Here is a 23,975-nt window from a genome sequence, read left to right as displayed (position 1 = left end):
CAGAGCTCCTGGCCAGGGGGAATAAAACCAAGCACTGCTCCTACTCTGTCTGCAGGGCTGGCAACAGCACAGCCCTGTAAAATTTTCAGCACACAAACTATATAAAATCATAAGGATATGTTGCGTTTGACAGTCAGAACCTGAGCTTTACCTTAGAGATTACGAATTAGGCACTTCCTCCCCTCATCTCCTTATTATTGTTTTATTCCCAGGACAGGGGTTGAGATCATAGGTAATTTTCTTCCAAAACTGGATTACTGCTGTTGACGGATACCTTTTTTTTTTTTTGTAATTAAAAAAAAGAAAGTGTCAATATTAGCACTTTAATCCTACCATACAATGCGAGAAGTATGAATAAGCAGTAGTCTGACATTTCAGAAAGCTTTGTGGTCTGCAAATACAAACATTTGTCTTTGAGGATACAATAGTTAAATTAATAAGAGGATCTCTACCTCGGAGGTCTGAATGAGCTTAAAAGACAACCACATTTAGAAAAAGTTCCTTTCTCATACTTCTTCCCTACTCAGCCAGGAGAGGGAACAGAGGAAACAAGAAGCTGAGCCTCATTTGAGGCAGTAACAACTGGCATCTGTCAGAGCCAGAACAGACTTTTCAGCCTACAAATTCTATGTCCCACATCTTTATTTTGTTGCATGACATTATATGTGAACACACAACAAAATAATCCAGGATCAAAGCCTACAGAGCATGAGGCCAGGATTCGTTCCAGAAAACTTATGTAAGCCGAGTCCTTCAGCTCAGGAGCATCCCTACCTCTGTTGAGAGGCAGCACCTGGGCAGCACTGAAACAACCTCCAGAGACACGAGTCACTTTGTGGAGACACTCGGGTCTTTTTAGGAGACTGCAGAGCAGGACTAGTGCAACGAGCACCCTGATTCTGGTAGTTTGATTAGGCTTCAGAGGAGTGGGATGCATGAAGCTTTAACCTCGCAGCTGGAGCCCTTCCCTGCAGCCCAAATCTCCACCAACAGCAAGGAGCTGACTGCCTTGAGAAGCATGAGAGATGCCAAAACTATGGTGAACAAGGGCAGAGGACACAGGCAGCCAGCTGCATAGCTCAGCTCACTTGTGTGTCACTCACTCACTGATGGCTCTGCAACCTTTTGAGCTGGCCCTGCCCAAGAAAGAGGAAGAACGGGGACAAATTTTCACTTTACTCCAAAACTCTCCCCTGTGATTACACCAAGGACTTTTGGAGTTTCTGGTTTGGTTTGGTTTGGTTTCCACAAAACATTTACACCACAGAAAAAAATCCTTCCTAACCAGGAACTTTCACCCTTCCCAATTGCCCCAGCCTAACAACCACAAAATAAACGCCTTGCTCTTGCACAAACACACCCAAAAAATCCCTCCAGGGGCTACGAACGCCTCAGGCTGTCCCCAGGTGAGCCACTTTTCATGCTGTACCTGCTGTACATTTAGAGAACACTGGCAAATCCTCACACACTGCTAAAGCACGTTTGAAGCAAAATGTTACTTCAGTCAACAAGAAAAAAAAAGTAAGTCAAAAAAGAAAAATAAAAGAAAGTTTCCCATTTTCAGCAGAAGCTGGTGCGAAGGTTACCAGGACTGCATGAGTCACAGCAGGAGGCAGATCACAAACAACCCGATCAGATAGGTTTACAAGGCAGGGCCAGAGAGACTCAATGAGTGCTGTAATAAATCTCATAAAGGCGCTCAGGATAATGCCAGAATTTACTATATGCCCCACTGTGGAAAGGTCTAAAAGGAATGAAGACAAGTTTCTGATTCCACGCACTCAGGAAGTGTCTGATGCAGGTAGAAGATGGCATCTGCTGGCACGGCTGTTCCATCAGCTTCGGCTGCTTCAGACTTGGAGAAACGCAGAGACACACTCATTCTGCAGAAACCTTTCATCAATACCCACAAATGTGTTTGTTTTCCCTTGGAATTCTGCCCCTGTAAAGGCAGGTACACTGCAAGGCTGAGCCAGGAAGGGAGCTGAAGGAAGAGGAACACACACCTCTCCATGCAATGTCTCATTTCAGGATTTCCTTCTCTACCTATACAGCTCTAGTAATGCTGAGACCCCCATGAAAACAGCTTGCTGCAAAGTCAAGAGACAGAAGACAGCTGCTGTCTCCACAAATACACTTCCTAAACAAGGCAGAGAGGAGAAAAGAAAAACCGACAGTTCTTCTTGAAGGGAGAAACCGAGGCAGCAAAGGGAAGTTCAGTGCTTTGCTCAGGGTCACATCAGAAGTCTTTATCAGGGCTGGGAACTGCGCCCAGATTTTGGGGTTAAATTTACTCACAAGACCACTCACTCATTCTGTGCTTCCTTAGGACAACGTCACCTTTTTTATAATACTACACACATTAAAACAACTATAGCACAACAAACTCCAGGTATAGCAGGGTTCGGTAATATTTTTATTTTTTTATGCGAGCCTCACACCTCCCACTTCGTCCTCAGAAGCAAGTTCTGATTCATACCTCAGTTTTGATAAGGAACAAATGAGGCAGCCTTCATACACGTTCAGCACTAGCGATTAAGTGCTTGGGCAGTGTAAATCACCGTCACCCTCATGACCTCTCAGATGCTGAGGATCTGAACCTGGGACATTCCACATCCACTCCCTGGTTACTGCACACAGTTTTTTCGCACTGGGAGATGTCCCGTGCTGCTCAGGCCTAACATCAGGCACACAGGAGAGTATGAAAGCCTTCAGAACTGCATGCAGGCACCTAAGGGGACCCATTTCCCTGTGTCCTCAAGAAAGTTCTGAATTTTAGGGTAGAAAGAAAGTATACATAAAAAAAAAAATGAGCCAACTCAGACCACTCTGCACTTGGAGACAGAGGTGAGTTCCCCATGAACAAGCACTTGCATTTACTGACACTCAAAAAGATCTGGAACAGACCTTTTTAGGATTTCTTTGTACTTTATACCCTTCAGAGATCATCTGGTCTGTTCCTGAGCTCCAAGATGTGATCCATTTACTCTCCAAAGTTTTCCTGACTGCTGATACTTGTCTAACACAACTCCTTGAAGCTGAATACTCGAGCTGTTTGCAGCAGGTAGGCGCACAGACTGTTACAGCCCTCCTGTCCCTGCCTCTCCCTTCCTGCTGCTCACACACGCCACGCTCAGCACCAGCTGCTCGCAGCCTACCCGTTCTCCTCAAACGCTCAGGGTTTGGTCTGTGAACAAGCAGCAGTCACATTTAGTTCAGAAGTTTCCAGCGCTGAGTCAGGCAGGGGGAACAACAGCACGTAACACACACCGTGTCCGTGCTGCGGGCACAGTGTGAACCAACTTTGTCTGTGACAGCACCGTGACCAAGAACTGTGGCAGTGCTAAAAACGTGGGCTTCTGTGCTTGCTGGGACCACCACGGTGCAGCTGATGTGCACTGAAATGCCCGTCCCTGCAGCTGCTCTCTGCAGTTAGGTGCTGGAGGAGTTTGTGTAAGCCCATACATCTCGCAAGCTTGCCTCTGCCTGCGGTGCTGACTGGTGATCTCAGGTGAGCTAGGGTTGGCAGCAGTTGCACAGCCTTTCCCCTTTCCCGTGTCACAGTGGCTGATAAGGCAGCTGGTGGTAAGGGAGGAAAGGAGCAGGGCATCCTTGTAACTCCCCCACCTACAGCTACACCACCCTGCTGACTTGCTGGCTTCCAGGGTTGGCGCGCACCAACACAGTGAAAAACCACCCATCCCATCTATCTGTTGAGAAATTACACACAGAACCACCCCCAAAATAAACCTGAAAATTGGCAGAAATCAGAAGAAGATCTCAAATGATTCACAAAGAGAAAATACAATCAAGAATGCCATTGAATGTTACTCACATGGATCGCATGACTAGCTCTGGAAGCTGGCAAGGTGAGGCAAGAAAGCTGGGGCTTTCACCAGTTACAAAAGCAATGCAGCAGAAAGGTTTGTCCCATGTTTCTACTGGAGTCTCAATGCAGTCTTAGGCAGTGGTCCAGCACAAAAGCCAGTAACGTGCTGCAGTAAAGACTTTGGTCCCTCTTTGTTGAGTCTGTTGAAGAAAAAACATTTTGTTAAGGAGCTCTCCTCACCAGCACATTTTCAAATAGCCTCTCTTTCACCCCACAGAAGCAAAACTAAAGGTCCACAGATGAACATGATAACAGTGATACTTCTTATGACCTATATTCACCATTTGTAAAAGTTGTTTTCATTCAAAATCCGTGTAAGTGTTGATGTGAATTTCAGATGAAACCCACTTTCTGAGAGTCTCTCATTTGACTGGAGGCAAATGAAAGCAAGTCCTAGAAAGGCGCCTTGCTCATTGCTCACAGACATGCTCTGCTCACACCATGGAAGGAACCCTTCCCAAACAGAATTATTAATGGCTAAAAAAGCCACATTCGGCCAAAACATGGGCCCGAGCTCAGCAGAGCAAGCCAGGGACTTCGACACTTCCTTTCACATTCAGATTTTGGCCCAAGCTTGCCAAAACCTAAGTGACCAGCATTTATTTCTTCAGGTTAAGAGGTTCGAATGGGTGCCAGACATTCTTATCTCAGCAGATCAGATCTGCCAGGAACCGCACCAGCAGGCTGGTTCACTGTGAACCTAGGCACTGTTACCAAGGCAAAGACTCGAGCCCAAACTGTGTCACAAGGAAAGTCGAATCACCTGGTCCCCTCTGGAAACCACTCACACTGAGAGCCCTCTCTGAGCACGTGTGGCCCCAGAGTTTCACAGAGAAACAGGACTCAGCAGCTTTGGCAGCATCCTCACCCTGAAACCCGCAACACACAGCTGCAGAGGAGTGGGTAGAGAGCTACAGAGAACAATAGGACTGAAGCAGGCTGTGAATCTACACAAAAGTTCCTACTGCTTCATTCAGCATTTACTTTTCCGTGGTCTCCTCCAAACACCTGGGAAACCCCCTCAGAGGTGCAGCTGCTTCTGAAATCTCAGGACGCTTGCTTGGGACGTGAAGAGCATGGGAGGCTGGACAGCTTTCTGTGCCACCTCCAGGACCACCTGCAGACCTCACCTCATCTCTCCATTAACTCCCTGCCCGGTCTGAGAGAAAGGACCCATTAGGAAGTCTAGGGAAAAATAATTAGGAAAGGACTGGGGCAAATCCCTATCAACAATGTCCCACATGATTGTATCTTTGGCTCACTTCCAGACCATGCTTTTGAATACAGTTTTTCTCCCATCTTATTTGGATTCTTGCTTTTTTATTTCCCTTGGGAGCTTCTGTCAGATTTTAATGACACATTTAATAATTTCACCCTGACACTTTATCTTCAGTCCTTTGCCCCATTGTCAAAAATTCCTCCTCTTCACTGCTGGTCACTGATTTTGTATAAGGCCACTCATACCCCACTCAGTTTAATGACTTTAACTGTAAGTAGCATTTATTTGTCGCATTTATTTGTCCCTTTTCATCATCAACAGCAGGGATGGAGCTGTGTGACCCACCTCCAGAGCTACCAATGGGACCCTGGGATAGTAGAAACACACAAAAAAGAAAGCTTTGAACCCAGTTCAGAAAAGGAAACCTGTTGCATCTTCATTTGGCCCTCCTGTTTAAGAGAGGGCACAAGATGTTCAAACTGATTTTATATCTAGATAAAGAAAAAGGAACTAAAACCCACCCCTTTACCTTATCAGCTCTGGTTCCTGGCCAGGCCATGCTCAGAAAACCTGACTTTCAGTTTGCAAAACTGCACTGTGGGGCCTGCAAGGAGAATTTCTGCCTAATTGACAACTGATTAGACAGAATGGGAAAACAAAAAACAACCAAAACAAACAAACAAGAAAAACCAGACTGAAATGCAGAAATAAAAGCTTGGTAAGTGGAACCATGACAGTCCCCATAAAACAAATGTGTAGAGGTGAAAGTGCTGCACTAGAAGGTAAATTATGAATGTTGATTGTGGTCAGCAGGAACAGAAGAAGAAATTGGGATTTCTGGTCAGTGCCAAGGGTGCAACAACCAGCTTCTGTTCTGCAGTGAGGTGAAACTCTAGGATTGACTGTTGGGATTCTTTCTGTGTCCTCGTGCAGAATTGCCTGCAGGAACTGACCCTGGGTTCTCTGTAACCAGGAGCTCAAGCCTCTGCTACAAGCAGACCACCCTAGAACTGCCTTTGTGGGGTTTTATTATCTCCACTGGAAACACGGGGCTCCCAGTCACCCTAAGACAAGGTTCCTGGCATGACTTTTTCTCAAGTCTACTCGTTTCACTATTATTTTAATTCCCAAGTAGCAACAAGATTAAAGGCTGGTTTAAAAACATCATACCTCAAACTAGAGAAATCCTGAAGACTGAAACACTCCTAGGAGAAGGCACATTTATCTGGCAGCTGAGGGAGCTGAGAGTTATTAATTACATGCTCCAGGAATCTGGATCCGTGTCCAGGACATTGTTGTGTGTCACTAAACAGGCAAATCAAGGCTCAAAAAGGAGTGTAATTATAAGACCCAAAGGCTCACACTCTCCTCTTTCCACCCCATATTCTCCTTGCAACACTTAATACTACACTCGCTGTTCTCCACACATATACCCTTTCATTTTTAGTGTTATTACGACAGTACAAAATCAGAAAAGCAAACTGTTGGCATTAAGAAGGGCTATGTCAGAAAGCGTGAGCGACAATTTTTTCTGCCGTCACGCAGTTAGTGAGATAAGGGCTTCATGTCATGAAACAAACCTGCCTTTTTCTGATTAAAAAAAAACATCACTTTGGGAAGAACACTGTGGTTGCAGCTCTCTTTCAGGACTCAGTACGACACAGATGTCATCTTGCAGCCTCTGCAACTCAGTGGAAAGATTTCCACTTTCAGAGAGATACACAAATGTGCACTAGTCTTTAGACCCAGAGGTATCTACCAAATATTTCTTGTTTGTTGAAGGGAAACAATCCCTGTGATGCAATTCCCGAGCAATTCTCCTCTGAATGCAAACCACAGCACTGCGTTTGAGTCCAACACCGCTCTCCTGGCTCCAGCAGGAGCTGTGTCTGCCACTTTCTGGCAGCGCTCCTTGTCTGAAACTGTCATCAACAGCATCCAAAGGGGCAGTGCAGCACAAGCAATAGCTGGAATTTAGGTAAAACCAGAACCCAGCTCGTGCAGTTGGTGGTTCCCCTGGAGGTGCTGCCGGTGCTATTCGCTGGGTGAAGCTGCCACCTGCTGGGCAGCTCCTCTCCTCCTCGGGGCTCGAAGGGGGCTGGCAGGGCAAGGAGGAGATTTGCAAATGCAGGCACCAGCTCTTGCAGCTCAGCCTCAGCAATGTGCTCCCTAACACTCACCGCAGCCAGCACTCAAGTAACAGCCCAAGGGGAAGAGAGCACCTTGCCTGCCAGCCTGCCCCAACTCCTCCGGTCTTCTGGTGCCAGGGTGGTATCAGGAAAAAACATCCCCAAAGGCAGGTAAGAAAATAAGAATGTCTGGAAACAGAGCAGAGGAACCGAAGTTACCAGCAATTACACGCCTCAGGACAGTATGATGGGTGTTGCTGTTCAGGAAAGGATGATGAAAACAGCACGGCTGCCGTGACTGTCAGCACTGTACATCTCATGATGAATTGAATTAAGGAGAGAGAAGAAAAAAAGGAAAAAAAAAATGTGTTCATAATAGTTCTCAAGGAAAATGCAATGCCTTCAGCTCGATGTTTCAGGCATGGCTTCCCACAGGCAAGGCCCTCACCAGATTTTACAGCACAGAAACTGTAGGATGTGAGAAGGCCACATAGCCCTTGCATGCTCAGCTGCTTTCATGAATTGCTGTACATTTTACAGCTCCTTGCTGTCCTGCAGGGGGAAGGGGTTCAAAAGAGACAAAGCCATGCCAGGCGTATGGTTTGGGCAGCCGCACACCTCCGGCAGGGCTGGCAGCTCGCAGCTCACGTAGCCGAGAGCCAACGACAGCTCCAGGGCCAGCCAGCAGCTGAGAACAACGGCCACTCTGTATGGGGCACGGCAAGAAAAGGGCTTCTCACGAGGGAATGAGCTGGGAACGCATTGGAGACACGGCATGTGCAGCGAGGAAGCCAATCCACCCTTGGCAAGTGAGAATTTCTGAATGGTTTCAGAACCCCTCAGGCACGGGAGATTTTCCATGAGTCGCACAGGCTGCTGCCAACACGTCGGTGAGGGGAACAATACGGGCCATTGCTGCGGCTCACGCGCTGAAATCCAGGAACAAGCTCAGATTCAAGTTCAGAGATAGCCTCTTTTGTCTCCCCAGATCCTGTACTGTACATGTGTTAGGATTTGAAGCCATTTCCAAGGAGAAGCAATGCAGCAGCAGGCTTAGCCAAATGCGGGTATGACAGCGGCAGCATTCTCAGGCAAACTTCTTTGATGTTCTGCTCTGATTTCTGTTGAGAGCAGTCAGCTAAACAGCTGCCTCCAGGCAGATTTATGGCACGCTGCTATGAAACAGAAAAACTATTTGCAGCCCTGAATTTTCCAGTATCCATCTCTGTCTATCAACCTTTTATTTAACCCTGATAAAAATGGCGATTTAAAATACAGCAGATGTTTAGAAATTTTATCAGCATAAGTCATGTAAGCAACATAGCAGCAGCACTCAAAGAATGCATCTAACAAGAAATGCTCAAGCCACACATTTTCATTTATAATACAGCACTGACTGCCATCTGATCATCTATGCTACGCATTTTTGAGTAATCCCTCACCCATAGCAGTGCAGAATGATGGGCCATTTTCTTTTACTCCAGCTGTACAGAATGCATTTAATTAATATTGGCAGTTTCCTGGAAATTCAGGGACTTTCCTTCTGTAGGGCTCAGCTGTGAAAACTGCCCGCTTTTTTCCAACTCTCACTGCATGGCCTTTTATTGCATTAAATGCAAGTGCCAAACCAGCAATTATTGTGCTCGAGGATTCTTGTGTAAATACCAGTAGCAGCACCTAAGTTTCCACTTTACCCTCTCCATCATTTCTCTTTCGCTTACCTGTCCGTAGTTTTGCCCTCACTATCTTTACAGCTTATTTTAAACACGATTTCACCTCTAGGTACACTTTGAGCCAGGCAAAGACAAATGCTGAACGTTTGCCACGTGAGGAACTCAGTCCTGAGGAATCCTCATCCATGGGAGGCTCCATCACCAATGTTTATTCATCTCATACTCTTCTCTAACCCAGGTCCCACAACCTGTTGCAGTAAGACACCGGTTACTACAATTCCACCCCTAGCTTTTATAGCTTACTTCAGACTTCACAGGGGTATCAGCACAGCAAGAACACAAGAAGAAATAACAATGCACTCACAAGTGGAAATAACTTCTGCATTTGGTAAAGATCTTGTTTTTTTTTTTTCTTTCTAAGTTCATAAACTGGGTCACTGCAAAGTTCCAACACCCGATACAAACATCAGATAGCAGCAAACATGCAGATTTTCTCTTCTTACTGCTCTTTGGTCTATGGCGGAACCTGTCTACTTCTGCACCAGGCCTAACTGTAACCGTTTGGGAGACCTAAAACCAGACATCAGGTTAACCAAACATTAAGAGAGTCCATCGAGTTTCCTTTTCAGACTAGACCAGGCCAGGTGATTTCCAAAGAAATATTTTCAAGTTGCTTTTATGTTTACAGAAGGGCTGGATTTTCATACTGGGCAGAGCTCAGCACAGTTTGGATTAGACATTAAACTACTATATTAATTTATTTCCTTACAATTGCAGGTAACGATGGCACAAAGCCTGGGTCCCTCAGAGTTCAAGTGCATCGCACAGAAGCGTGCCAAACAGAGGCACGCCACGGCCAGGTGAATAAATTCACAGCTTTCTGGCAGAAGTTGCCAATGCTGACCTGAAAACTAAATCCAGAACTTTGCTGACCTGAAGACTATGGGAAACACTCGGCTATAGATCACGTTTTCTACGCCTGGCTTCCTCTCTACTGTTGGCCAAAACCTCGATCTGGGCTCTGCTGCCCATCTGCAGGACTCCAGCAGCTTCACCTCTCGTGCCCTGTGTGCACACACTCCCCAGCTGCCCCGTGCAAACCTACAGGTACAAAGGTGGATGCTTGGCTCTCCTTCCAAATTTTGCACATTTAGCATAGTCAAATCTCCCACCAAGGAAAAGGGGAAAAAAATAATAATCACTGGAATCTGCAAGACAAAAATGTGAACTTGGTGCATTTACCAAGAATGAATTTTCTCTGCGGCCAGCAACCTTTCGAAGTCACAGCGCTGGTGCAGGACACAAACATGCATTATGCTGGAGGTGCTTTGGGTTCTCCTGTATTTGTCTAATGTTTTCTGTTGTATCTGATAACATCAGAGAAAAACGAAACAAATCAGATCATACTGTTCCACTTATGAGTTGCTGCAGTGAAGTTAACCTGGACTTTCCCAGCTAAACATCTCAATATTGTGAAAATATTTTGACTCAATTCTTCTCATTTGTTTCTCCCAACTTTTTACCATCTGAAAGAAACATCTGAAACAGAAGAACACACACTCAAATAAATCTAACTGAGAGGCTCAATACTTTTATAAAACAAAAAACAACATTTTCAGTTTCACTTGCAAACTTTGTCAATCCTCAGTGTAAGAAAAGGCTTTTAGTTTTGACTAACAGCCTTAACAAATTGGACATTTCAGCCCTGGAAATGAGGCACAAAGACCCAAAGCACAAGAGCAAATCCTCCTCTGTTATTAAATCACAAGATACTCTGAAACTAAACAAACTTTTTGACTGGCTGTTGGGTTAGAAACTGGCTGGATAGCCGGGCCCAAAGAGTTGTGGTGAATGGAGCCAAGTCCAGTTGGAGGCCAGTCACTAGTGGCGTCCCCCAGGGCTCGGTGCTGGGGCCGGTCCTCTTTAATATCTTCATCGATGATCTGGACGAGGGCATCGAGTGCACCCTCAATAAGTTCGCAGATGACACCAAGTTAGGTGCGTGTGTCGATCTGCTTGAGGGTAGGAAAGCTCTGCAGGAGGATCTGGATAGGCTGGACCGATGGGCTGAGGTCAACTGCATGAAGTTTAACAAGGCCAAGTGCCGGGTCCTGCACCTGGGGCGCAATAACCCCAAGCAGAGCTACAGGCTGGGAGAGGAATGGTTGGAGAGCTGCCAGGCAGAGAAGGACCTGGGAGTGATGGTGGATAGTCGGCTGAATATGAGCCAGCAGTGTGCTCAGGTGGCCAAGAAGGCCAACGGCATCCTGGCTTGTATTAGGAACAGCGTGACCAGCAGGGCTAGGGAGGTGATCGTCCCCCTGTACTCAGCTCTGGTGAGGCCGCACCTCGAGTACTGTGTTCAGTTTTGGGCCCCTCGCTACAAGAAGGACATCGAGGTGCTTGAGCGGGTGCAGAGAAGGGCGACGAAGCTGGTGAGGGGCCTGGAGAACAAGTCCTACGAGGAGCGGCTGAGGGAGCTGGGCTTGTTCAGCCTGGAGAAGAGGAGGCTCAGGGGCGACCTTATCGCTCTTTTTAGGTACCTCAAGGGAGGCTGTAGCGAGGTGGGGGTTGGCCTGTTCTCCCACGTGCCTGGTGACAGGACGAGGGGGAATGGGTTTAAGTTGAGCCAGGGGAGTTTTAGGCTAGATGTTAGGAAGAACTTCTTCACTGAAAGGGTTGTGAGGCACTGGAATAGGCTGCCCAGGGAAGTGGTGGAGTCACCATCCTTGGAAGTCTTCAAAAGACGTTTAGATGTAGAGCTTAGGGATATGGTTTAGTGGAGGGCTGTTAGCGTTAGGTTGGAGGTTGGACTCGATGACCTTGAGGTCTCTTCCAACCTAGAAAATTCTGTGATTCTGTGAAAAGCAATGACAGCAACAACAAAAACACGCTGCACCCACCAAACACAGGCAGAATTCCCAGGTACAGGGCATCACCTTCTGGGGTCAGGAAGGAAGGGCACCTTTCTGTTCCCATCCTTAGCAAAAGACGCTTTTGAAAATGGTTTATCTTGCCTTTTTTTCAAGTTTCTATGATCTGGTTTAACATCATCTGAAAGGCCCCGATACATCTGGGACAGGCATTCTGCCTTTTGGGAAATCAGTCCTTTTAAGATACTGCAAAGCAGGCACCCCTGAAATTATTTAACTCACGTGACAATAACACACAATAAAATACTTACTGCCTAAACTTCTTAAAACTAGCTTAGTAGTCGAAACTGCTCTTGTGTCATACACGGCCCTTGTCCAAGGAAATCTCAGTCACCACAATAACGTTTTGTTGCAATATCACACTTCTTAACCCTTGTTATTCTTCACACGTTTGAAAAGTCACTACTGCTGCCTTCCTCCCTAGCTGATTATAGGAAAGGAAAGATCAAAAGATGAAAGTACCAAGTGCTTTATTGCATTAGCACTAAATTTGAGCTTTATTTTATGCACATAGTGCTTGCTGGGCCATAGTGTTAAGCATGTGCTCAGCTTGGAAGTCCTGCTCTCCATAAACTTATTCTAGTCTCCATCTTCTGCAATCAACAGCCATTTTTGGCTTGTACCTTGCCTTTACTACTTTGGGAGAAGACCAAAACAAGAACATTTCTGGAAAATAAACCTTCACAAAAGAAAAACTACCCAGCGTGGCTGGGCCCTAGGAAATCTACCTGTCCAGGAGGGTTCGGGTTAGCTTCCTTCTCCCGAATTCAGGCAGAAGCCCTACTGCACCAGCTGTTGTCTCTTCCTTCCTACACAAAATGTATCCCAGGCTCCAGCAACTAAATAAGTTGAGACTTTGGCTGTCTCATGTAGGTTCTGCTGGGGAACAGAGAGTTAAATCTCCAGTAGTATTAACACAGGCCCCGGGGCCACACAAAATCATCTGTTTTAGAGCTTTTGCAATAACACACATCACCTTAGCAGAGGAGAACCTTGCTGGTTAATTAACACAGCCTAACGAGGCATGCTGTGTGCTCTGTGCTTTCCAGGAAGCATCTCAAAGCTCTCCGCTGGGAGACTTCTGCTTCTGGAATTACTAAAGCACAAATCACCGCAGCAAGGCATGCAGAGTATTCTGGGTATCTCCAGGCATTAAAAGCCCATGCAAAGCTAGCTGCTGACAGCAGAAAATAAGCAAGGTGGGGAGGAGAAGAGGCTGAGAACAGGCTGTAAAGGCAGAGGAAGGGCCAGCTCACAGCACAGCACGGTTCCTCTTTCCTCATCTGAGCGTACTTGTGGGTAACACCTCACCTACATCCCCCACCCCGGATGCCTTCAAGCCTCGATGAAGATTAATCCAGTCACCCTCTAATGCTGGTTTCACATTTACATCAACTGGGCTCGTCTAGTGCAAGAGGAAACCCACTTCCCAGAATATTCTGAGAGCTCCTTTTGCAACCCACCCAGAAAGATAGCAGCCAGCAGCCGGGATGCCTGCACTGGAAGCGCAGTGGGGCAGGACACGGCTTGTTTTATGGGGACCATTACATTTTTCTGACCCTTTGGATTTGGCTCAAGGCATAAGAAATAATGCTCCTACTGTAGCCTAGCTTGCTCTTGTTGACTCATGCTGAAGATGACCACTTGTCCTGCAGGAGGAGGAAGGTTTGCTTAATCTCAGGAGCAAACTGGCAACTCACTGAGACAAATGGGCGAAACAGAGCGAGCAAAATGTCCCTTGGTACTTCATTGCCAGGTCACAGGCGTCAAGAGTTTTCATTGTTTTTCCTTCCCAACTGTACTGGTTTATTTTGAAATCTGTGACGTTTATCTTAAAGATCCTGCACCTGGAACTGAGTGGCTAGGAATGTATTGCCATTTCATTAAAAAAGGCCACCCCCAGGACTCAAGCGTGAAGTACTTGCAAACATGAGCCTGAGTATATTTAAGAGTCAAAAATAGACTACAAATCTGAAGAGCCTAAAGTTTATTCAATCCTGTTATTCTCAAAGCAATCTTAGAGTTGTGAGGATTGGATTCTGGATGTTTTTTTAGTACAGACAGCTGGTGACATGCAAGAGCCAGACACACTCCTCTGCAGGTAGTCAAACCACCTGGCACCTCGGCTCTAGCATCCAGAGCAACATCCTGCATGGTACCAGAACCATCAGCGTGATGAGCCCCACTGTCCTGGGAGTACCTGTCTGCCAATGGGGAGCAGTGAATGTGTTCCTTGGTTTGTTCTGCTTGTGCACATGGCTTTTGCTTTACCTAGTAAAGCTGCTTGTGTCTCAACTCATGAATTCTTGCACTTTTACCTTTCTGATTCTCTCCCCTCTCCCACCTGAGGACACTGACTGAGTGTCTGCATGGTGCTGAGCTGCCTGCCAGGGTTAAACCACAACAAGCACAAACAGAAAGGGCATTCAGCAGCATGCAAAACACCACATAGACATCATTCCTCCTCCCGTGGGTTTCTCCCATGAGAGTGACCAAGATAACAGCTCACCCGTTGCCCTAAAGCACAGTTGGGTCTAGCAGCATCCCCAGGAATGCAAAGACTCAAAACTTGGAGTAGTGTCTGAAGGTTACAGCTCTGACATTTTAAGGAGCAGCAGGGCTTGGAATGAAGCAGTTTGATGGTATCATATCCACACTTTGTTTTCAAGCCTGTAAACTGAGAGCACAAGTTATCCTATTGAGCAATACGTACACGATCGTCCATTGCTTTGTTAAACTCTTCTCTCCCTGGGAAGAACAAACACAGCAGCCAATGCAAGTTACAACCTTGCAGAATTATTGCTCCCAGGACGACTGATTAAATCAGCTGCCATTCAGTTTGCTGTAAAAACAAAAACAAAAACAATTTGTCCTGGGAGTAAGCAGCATGTACAGAGAGCTACGGAGCACGATGGGGTACTGGATGAAGCTCCCTGTTACTGAGAGGCGTAGTGTTACCCCAGTGCCTGACACTAACACTCAGCTTAAGCTTTAGCAGAAAAACATCTCTCTCTTACAGCCTGCCATGCACACCAGCATTCATCTGCCCTCTGTTTGCATCCTAAACAGAGAGTGCAGGAGCTATGCTAACTGAAATCTTCTTGTACCTACAAGTGGCCATTCCCCAAGCAGCCAGGACTCAGGTTATCTTGTTTTCAAGGGAGAAACAATTTTTCCACCCACCAGCTCCACACAGAACAGGGACAAGAGTCTTGTTTCCAGGTCACTCTTTAAAATTCAGTCCTGCAATGAAATGAGACATACCTTGCCCATACTTTGGGCAGGTCCCATTTCCGAATGGCATTATCAGGGTTGGGACAGGATGTTTCTTGCTGCACATCCCACAAGCCATATCCAAACAGTACTGCTAATCTGCTCCTCTCAAACAGTCTACCTACATAAATACCTGTGTTTAATCACCTGAGACGTAAAAACCAGCTCACTTCAAACTGTGAAGGCACCCAGCAAGAGAAGCCTCAGCAGCCTCCTTCTCCCATGCACTCACTGATTAAGCAGCAAGAGAGCCAGCCTGCCAGAAGAGGGGATAATTAATGAGAACCACATCTGACATCTGATTTCCAGAGAAACTTTGCTAAACGAGGAGCCACTCATTAATGCACAAAATTCAGGAACAATAAAACTAGTGTAAATTCAAAAACATTCCTCAGCAGATTCCAGTCTAATCTGCTGAACGCAGAATATTTCCGTTTGGTTTTTATTAATCAAATGTCTAGCTAATGATGCTAAATGAGCAGTTCTTATTTGGACTGAAAAGTACTCAGCGCCATCTGATGCACAGATCTCCAGTATGTTTTATCTAGACAGAAAAAATGTTTGAGGCCACATCTAGTCTCTTTTCACTGAATACCAGGCTCAGCCCCTCTCAGTGGTTAGAGAATGAGATCTGAGATTTACCCAGAGATTAAAGCAGCAGCCACAGTTGTGAGAAGGGGCTGAAACCACAGGGTAACTTCAGAAACAAAACCTAGAGCACCCACCATTCACTGAAGCTCGAGCACACCCAGTGCTGGAAAAAAACTTTTTGTGGTTCACAGGCACATATCCACCAGGACCCACCTGTATTTCCTGGATCAGGCCAAAGCTAACAGCAAAACCATCAGGGATGTCTGCCCACACATTTACACTAGTGACTGTAGCATCAGGCTCACAAGTCTGTCCAGGTCCCCCAGAAATGGTGTGGCCGCATTGGCTGGGTCTGTCTCAACAGAGGAATGACCCTATACATTTATTACCTGACAAATTAGGTGTTTTGGTTCCTCTTGTGAATTCCTTTGGTCCATACAAGAGGCAAGAGAGGCAAAAAAGGAACCTGAAGTGGAGAAGGATGCAGACAGATTGAGTAACAAGCACAGTGCTTGCAGGGGCCCTGCTCCCTAGGGAGGTGCAGGTGGCAGGTCTCGTCTTGCTCCGCACAGGTGGAGGCTTGTACCAGGTTTTTGGTCCCCTCTTAGCTCTGACTTTTTGTTCTGCTGGTATTTTTGGAATGATAACAAAGAGACTACATATTTAATCTGCCAATTGGCATTTCTTTCGCTAGGTAAATATTTAATTCTTTCTTTTTTTTTTTTGGTAAGACCTCCTTGCTTGAGTTGTACTTCCATTAGCCTCTTGACCCTGGATAAAGAGGAGTAAACTCCAAGCAACCTGTATTTTTGCATTTTCTCATTTCCCTACACAAACTTACCCCCAAGTCAGTTACATACCCCAGAAAGTTGCATCATCTCCCACCTCTGCTCCTTGATGGACATTTTTTTGGAACGTGCAATGCAGCAATACAGCGCTCGTGCTGTGCCTTGGCTCAGCTAGCAAAGCCTTGCTGGAAACAGTGGAGCTTCCCTAATTCAAAGCAGCTAAATGTGGTCTGAAGGGAGACAAATTCACTTGCTGGAGATAAAACAACATCTTGCGGGCATTTCCATCAGCTGGTTCCTGGTCTCTAAGGGAGTGATCAGAATGACCCTCAAAAAAAAAAAAAAAAAAAAAAAAAAGAAAAAAGCTGTGTACTGCACTATGGAGTCATTTGTTCTTTACATTTCTTCTGTGTCTGTGTTATTCTTAAACAGAAGGAATTGCTGAAAGAGGTAAGAACTCCAGCACTAAAGAACGAAATCTTTTAAGAGCAGAAATTGGAGGGGTGCTAGCTGCAGCATAAGGAAGTAGTACTGGAATTTACCTTGCAATACAACTGACAAAGAAGAGTTAGATGCAGGTTTACATTTCGCAGAGAAATTAGGTCAGACTCCACAAAACGTGAAATGATTTATGTTAATGAAACATTAACTCACAACAAGGGGGAAGATCTTGGTGCTTTCATGGGAACTTATTGCTCAGGAAAAAAATAAACGTGGCAATAAACCAACCCAAACAATCACCAAGTTAAACTGGTTTGTTCTGAGAGTCTGATCCTCAAAAGCTGTCAGATCATTCACTTATTTGTTCATGGCTCAAGCAAATGACACGAACTATAGCAAGAACAATCCTATGTACATACCACCTATCACTAATAAATATGTTTCTGTAAAATATACCTACTCAAGGGCAGCAATTTTCTCATTTGTCCTCTTGGACAAATTTTCAGGAGATGTCATCTCCACAGAATGCAGATTTATTCACAGACTTCTCGAAGGGCTATGAGATGTGTGGTGTTCACCTCCTTTGCCCTGAGCGGTGCGCTTTGCTCAGCTCTGGACCACCACTCCACATTTCTGCGGGTTTCACAGCTGCAGCCAGATGTTGACAAGCTGTAGGTGCGTTGTCATTCAACAATTGCAGTGAGGATTCAAGAGTTCAAAGCCATACAGTTGCTACAGCACACATCACTCCTGGAATTCAGCTATCAAATACTTTGCAAGCTGCATGCAAAAGCTTTAAACTCATCTCTCTGTGTTTTCTTCAGCTATGGTTACCACCAACATCTCCGACCACTTTCAGGCTTTCTTTGCCTCCAACATAAAGGGAATACAGTTCTAAAATATCAGGGGAAAGAGATAATTTAAATGCTGAATGCTTCAAGCACATGCTATCTATAACAACAGGAATAGACCTCAAAGATCAACAAGAGTTCTCTTAAACTTAAGTGCTGGGCTGAGACTAACGTTGCCTTTACCATCTTGCATAACTCTACTCTTCAGCCCCTGTGAGATCCCTTGTACGTTCCCATCGTATTGTGATATTTCTCCATAAATTTAGTGCCTGAGCTTAAGAGAAAATAAAGGCTTGGTTATTAAAGCTATGTTACAACTGAGATGTGCACACAAAACTCTTCAAGATTAGGCTATTCTACAAAGGAACTGGATGCAGCTGAATATATTTCTTAGCTTTGTTGATTAATAAGGTGTACTTCCTTATTTTTAGATAAATACCAGATGTCACAATTATTAAAGGAAGCTAAAGAGCAATACTATACACAACCTTGAACAAATAAAGTAGTTCAATACTCTCCACAAAATTTTACAGAGTTGTTTTTCAAGGTTCTGCTCTTATTCATTGTGTTATTATCCAGAGATTAGCATAGCAATGTCTGGATCGGGTTTCACAGTTAAGTGTTAACTTCAGATATCATGAACTTGATTCTCTGGGATAAGAGGGGTTTTGTTTGTTACGTCCTCTCAGCCAGAAGCTTATGAAATTTCTGCTCTTGATTTCTACAGTTAAAAAAATAAACAAAAGAAATGATTTTCCCACTTGTAAAGCAACTGGTTTAGGTCTTCAGTAAGATCCCTTGAGATTTACAAATGAAAAAAAAAATAAAAAAAAAATAGTTACTATTATTACCTGAATGTGTAACATTTCTTTGTGTGCCACACAGAGAAAGAAGCATTTTCAGATCTGCATGAGACCACCCTGTTCTTTTCTTTTGCAGCCATGGTAGGGCTGCACTAACTGACCTCAGTGGGAGTCATTTCCCTGGCGCTGAAAAAAACCTGGATGAAGTCCACTGGGAGCGAAATGAAATCTCAGGGTATGGGAAAAGGACTCTGAAACCTGACCCCAGATTACAAGCTATTGTTGCCTGCGACTTTCACTGGTTTTGTTCAGGAGGGAAAACTGCATTTAGGGCCCTTATTTACTTGTCTCCACTTATGTATTATTTTAATTATTAACCTTAAATAAGTAAATTGTTATGTAGCTAATTTGTAGTTAATAGGGGAACATTTGCTGTTTGGTCCCTCTCAATTCTTTTGTGACAAATCGGCTGCCTGTCTCTTTACAGACTCCCCAACACGCAGATGTTAAGGAACATTGTTTAAATGGATTTTATTTGAGATGAGATGTTCTCTGAGGATTTGGTTGTGGAAGCATGAAGTTTCTAGCCAACGTCTCTAGCTAAAGGTTTTTGGAGGTCGTTTCAAAGGCAGTAAAAATCCAGCATCAAGGTACTGAAGTTACTAGAAAAGAGTTGTGGGCTAATAAAAGTAGTGTTTGCATCAAATTTGTCATTAAACTAAGCAGTTATATTCTAACACAGAAGTGGCACTTGGAGCCTTACCTCCCTTCAGCCCTGACCTGAAAGAGCTCGTGCTCTTTAGATGCAGAGATGCATTTTAAAGCACATCTTCAGATATCCCACAGACAATTACAGGCCTTTTCTTCATGCTTATGTGCAGTGCATTACATACGTCAACATCTCATAGCTACCCAAAATTTCCATTTTATTGTTTTCTCACCTCACTGAGGTTATCAGTCCAGTTGAGAATTATCGAATCCTTGTGCTTGCCAGAACCTAGTCCATGTCAAGTCCAGCCAGATGCATTTAGCTATTCAGGCATCACACATCTCTGAAGAGCAAACATGATACCTTTGTGGATAAGCCTAGCTTGATGTGAAAACTGATGTACCAAGAGACTTCATGGAATATTTAACCACCATAAACAAAAAAAGTGGAAGGGCCCCAATTCAAATAGCACATGTTTATGCTTAATGTCAGGCTTGCACTTAATTTCCTAACTTAAGTGCTTTACTGAATCCCTGCCAGAAAAGGCAGACCAAAGACAGCTACAAGATAAAACACGACAACGAGTAACTTTGTATCCTGAAATGACATTCTCCACTATCACCATCAAACCTGAGCTTAAGCAGAGAAAATAAATAAATAAATAACAATTATTAAGCGTTTTATAACCATATCAGCCACGATAGGACAAGAATAAAGACAAAAGGATTTGCAAATAAAAGTATGAAAATAATCTTAAAAGTTAGTATTTGGGGGCTCACTTTCTCCACCTTTGTTCACGTGCAGTAACTCACTTCTCAATGTAAGCAAGCAAAACCGTGCAAGGAGCAACATATGGTTGTGTCTGTCAGGGACAGGACTTAGAAGACAAGAGACACAGCGTTATGAAAGTGTTGGAGAAATGGAGTATTTTGACAGGCTGCCAGCCATGTCATTGTATTTTAATAACTAAGCAAGTAAATGATCCTTTAAAAAGAAGACTGTAAATAGAGAAGGTGGCTCATGTACCCAGTGTAAAAAAAAAAAAAAACGTGTTTGTGGCTCTAGCTCACGGACACAAAGCATTAACCCTGACTGTGCATCACGAAATTGAATTTATCCTCTGCAGAGCCAGCAGAAGGCCTCTGTTTTCCTGAAGAGCTCCTTAGGTCTGGATGCACAGGTCTAAATTAGCTTCACACCCAGTAAGAATCCCTAAAAGACGCAGGGAAACAGGAAAATTCTAAAAGGCATGAACACCAGGAAGCAGAGTAATTAAATCTGGGGATTCAGAAATGTAGAGATGGTATTAAAACCGGGGAGTAGCTACAGTAGTTATAGCAGGATATTACAGAGATGGAGTGAGAGGCAGCTGCCTTGCCGTGCAGAGATGCCTTGGGTTAGCCAAGACACAGGGGGCTGGTAGATCTGTCACAGCACTCACAGGAGACCTGCAGCATCCTGAGAGCTGTGGGGCACTCAGGCTGCCTAAAATGACACAATGCCAAGTTCAGGCACGTGAGTCGAGCCATAGCTCACATCAGAATCTGCGCCACAGGCCCTTGTATCATCCAAAATTCACATTAAATGAATCTTCTATGAATCCTTTGAGATTAATAATTTCACCAGACCTTCCACATAGACTGCTCTGATTTCCTAAGATCAGCTGCATTTTAGAGAGCACTGTCCCTTTCACACTGACTTCTAGTTACAGTTCACAGTGAAACCATCAGCCAGTTCAGAAACTAATACAAATACGTGATAAGTCTGAGTCAACAATTTTACAGACAGAAATTCATGTTATGTTTGCCATATTCCTCACTGAAGTATATTCTAAAACAAATGGCTGAAAACAGGGAAATACATCAGTTTTGTTTCAACATGAGATTTGGAAACCCTCCTATGGATTTCCCCTTATGCCTCAAAAGAAATGTTGATGCTTCTTGCTGATCTCTCTTCTGTTTAGGTGGCTTTGTTTGATTATTTATTAATCTGATTTGTCTTGTTTGCTAGGGAGGGATTCCTTCAGTCTAATTCACAGCACCATCTAGTGACAGACGCTGGGATGTCAGGAACAAAATTTTGTATTTCTTAGCTTGGTTTTGTTTTTTAATCGTTGGAAATGACAAGGATAGAGAAAAATACAAATAAATTCTCAGGAGAAATGAAGGAGGCTGCACTGAATCAGCAGAAAACTGCGTTGATAACTCACTGGTTTAGCTCCCTAGGTGCACCAAGTAAGTTAAAGTCGCTTTAGGGAGTTCACTGGATCAGGTCTAAATGCTTTCCTGAATTTGTGGGTTACGCACAGTATGTCAGGATAGTTCTCATATGTAAAAAACACAGTAAATCTAACCAGACCAGAAGTCTTGAGGCTACAAATGTGAACCCCAGTTCCTGGAAGAAAATGGGCAAATAAACACTGACCTCAGTAGGTACTGAGTGGCCTTCACAGAACATCAAAAGTCTTTTCCATGCATAGATTCATGATCTGTTCGTATCAGTGCATCACTGCTCAAAATCCTTGCTCATGCCTGCAAACATGGATGAGTTTTGGCTAAATCCTGTCAGCCTGCTACAACGCGCAAACTGGATCGTTCCTCTCTAGAGGTCAGCAATGATTTTGTCTGGATCATAAGCCTATTCTACTACATGTAAAAGCAGACTATGATGTATTTTATTCACTAGCCCCCATTTAAAATCCTCTGGGAAAGCAACCACGTTCTGTTACCAAACCAGCATGTGGCAGTACTTTTCAGCTGAGAAAGCACAGACAAGCTTTTAAAACCAGGTTTCATAGCCCAGATCCATTCTCTACAGGTCCTAAAGGTTCACCTTGGCAAAGAAAACAGAAAAGAAAAAATTCAGGAAACATCTGGAAAACCTTTCTTGCAACAGTTTTCTCAAGTCTGTCAGAATAAGAAAGTTTTCTTATGGAAAAAAAAAAATGCTTAAAAGGAGCAGATCCCAAAGGCAGACCCATCACAATTTTCCAAACAACAAGATTTTCCTCTTTTCACTTTGTATATATGTTAGGCCCCTACTTCTGATGTCAGTTTTGCTAGGTAGTTGTGATGGATATAGGTTGGTGAAAACCCGTGCCAGAAAGCTGATGAACAAACAAGGTTTTAATACCGCATCTGGCTGGTTATTCAGAAACCTTGGGATTAGGTGATCCATAATGGATTTGTCAAGTCAATAAGACAGAAAGAACTGACAGCTCATCTGTGCCCATGGGAGGTCACTGTTGCTTCACAGAGTGGATCAGATGTGCTAACTTCAGGTTAACAGCACAGTTCAGATCAGAAAAACCTGGAAACCACTTTATAAGAGTTCTGAGTTTCTCTCCTTAATTATCTTCTCCAGAAATACACCAGAAAGCAAACATACAATTAAATACTTTTGAGTCAGGAGTGATATTTCTCAGAGCTGTACGAAGAGGAAACCAAATCACACGCCCTGCAAATGCACTGAAAATAGAGATACCAGAAAATAGCTTCTTCATCCTCAACAGCCTGCAATTCTTTGATATCTGGCCACGCAGCTCAGAAGAGAGCTGAATACCATCAGCAATTAGCGGCATCTGATCACTACACGCAGTGACGTTAGAAATTAGTGTCACACAGCATCAGAAGGAGAAACAGCTTGACTTGTCACAGAGTGAAGAGGTGCAAACAGCGTGAGAAATTTCTTGGTTCCTAACTGTGGGGGACTGAGTCAAACCGGCAGTCTAACAGGAGCGAAAAATTCATCATTGTTGAATAAAAGGTGTTTCAGGGAAGTAAAAATAGTCTGAACACGCCATCCCTGTCAGTGCTGGGGAGCTCTGAATCCAAGGAAAACATTTAGAAGTAACCATGGGTCATCATTAAAGATGAGTCATTGGCAGGCAATTATTGGGAATTTACAATAAAAATCATGCAAAAAGTTACAACGACTGCGTCAATTATGCCTTCAGTAGAGCTGCAACCCACTTGTACTCTCCTGCCTTGACTATACATTTTCATCTTCCACAGCAAAGACTGCTCTGCAGGCCAGACAAGCTGGGATGTCCACAGCCCTCAGGCACGTGGCTGTGGGAAGCACATGGGGAAATAACTGTCATGTGCACGAAGCAAGCAGCTTCCCTTCTTTGGGACTCAGTCAGGTCTGCTGGAACCGAGGAAATACGCAGGAATCCTTCTGGTACCCTCCCTTCCTAGGAAGGGTTGTCATTCCAAAGGAAATCACAGAGGAGATCACAACATGCCGTGGCACTAAGGAACGGCAGAAAGTACCTGGAACGTAAAAGATATGAAGGTGGACCTTGTCCGTGTGATCTGAAGGCAAAACAGAGCGTGAATGGTTACTGAAAGACAATAATCACTAAGTGCAAACACACCATCTGTCATCTAAAGACTTCAGAGCCCTAAGAAAGCAGACCTCAGTTCCCAGGGAATGCCTTTCTAGCAGATCTGAGTGCCTTTGCGACTGGTAAGGCAAATTCATTTTGTTTTGCAACTCCGTTTTGTACTGCAGCAGGAGACAAGGTGAGTTCATACTTCATGGTCACCAACATGACTAAGAGTTATGTTGGTTACTCGGGTTCAGTTGCACGGCCCTGACCTCCGTCATTAAAAGTTTTTTTCTTTCTGAAGCATCATCTCCTGGCTGCCGTCAGCAGAGACCCAAGATGCAAT

At 44.5% G+C, this 23,975-nt stretch overlaps 1 protein-coding gene across 1 annotated transcript in view; it reads right to left on the bottom strand.

Annotated features, from left to right (window-relative positions):
* The window catches only part of POU2AF1 (POU class 2 homeobox associating factor 1), a 45,363-nt gene extending 30,010 nt beyond the window's left edge, over nt 1–15,353 (bottom strand). Inside the window, exons 1-3 of the mRNA XM_084495616.1 lie at nt 15,264–15,353; nt 14,557–14,685; nt 3,836–4,029 (exon numbers count right to left, since the gene is read on the bottom strand). The gene's annotated coding sequence lies outside the window, so the exon portion shown is untranslated. The remainder of the gene's footprint in view (nt 1–3,835; nt 4,030–14,556; nt 14,686–15,263) is intronic.
* Between the last annotated feature and the right edge of the window lie 8,622 nt (nt 15,354–23,975).

Source organism: Aythya ferina (genome assembly GCF_964211825.1).
Source record: "Aythya ferina genome assembly, chromosome: 22".
Taxonomy (NCBI): Eukaryota; Metazoa; Chordata; class Aves; order Anseriformes; family Anatidae; genus Aythya; species Aythya ferina.
The sequence above is the reverse complement of the archived record's forward strand: the minus strand, read 5'-3'. Positions and strand labels throughout refer to the sequence as shown.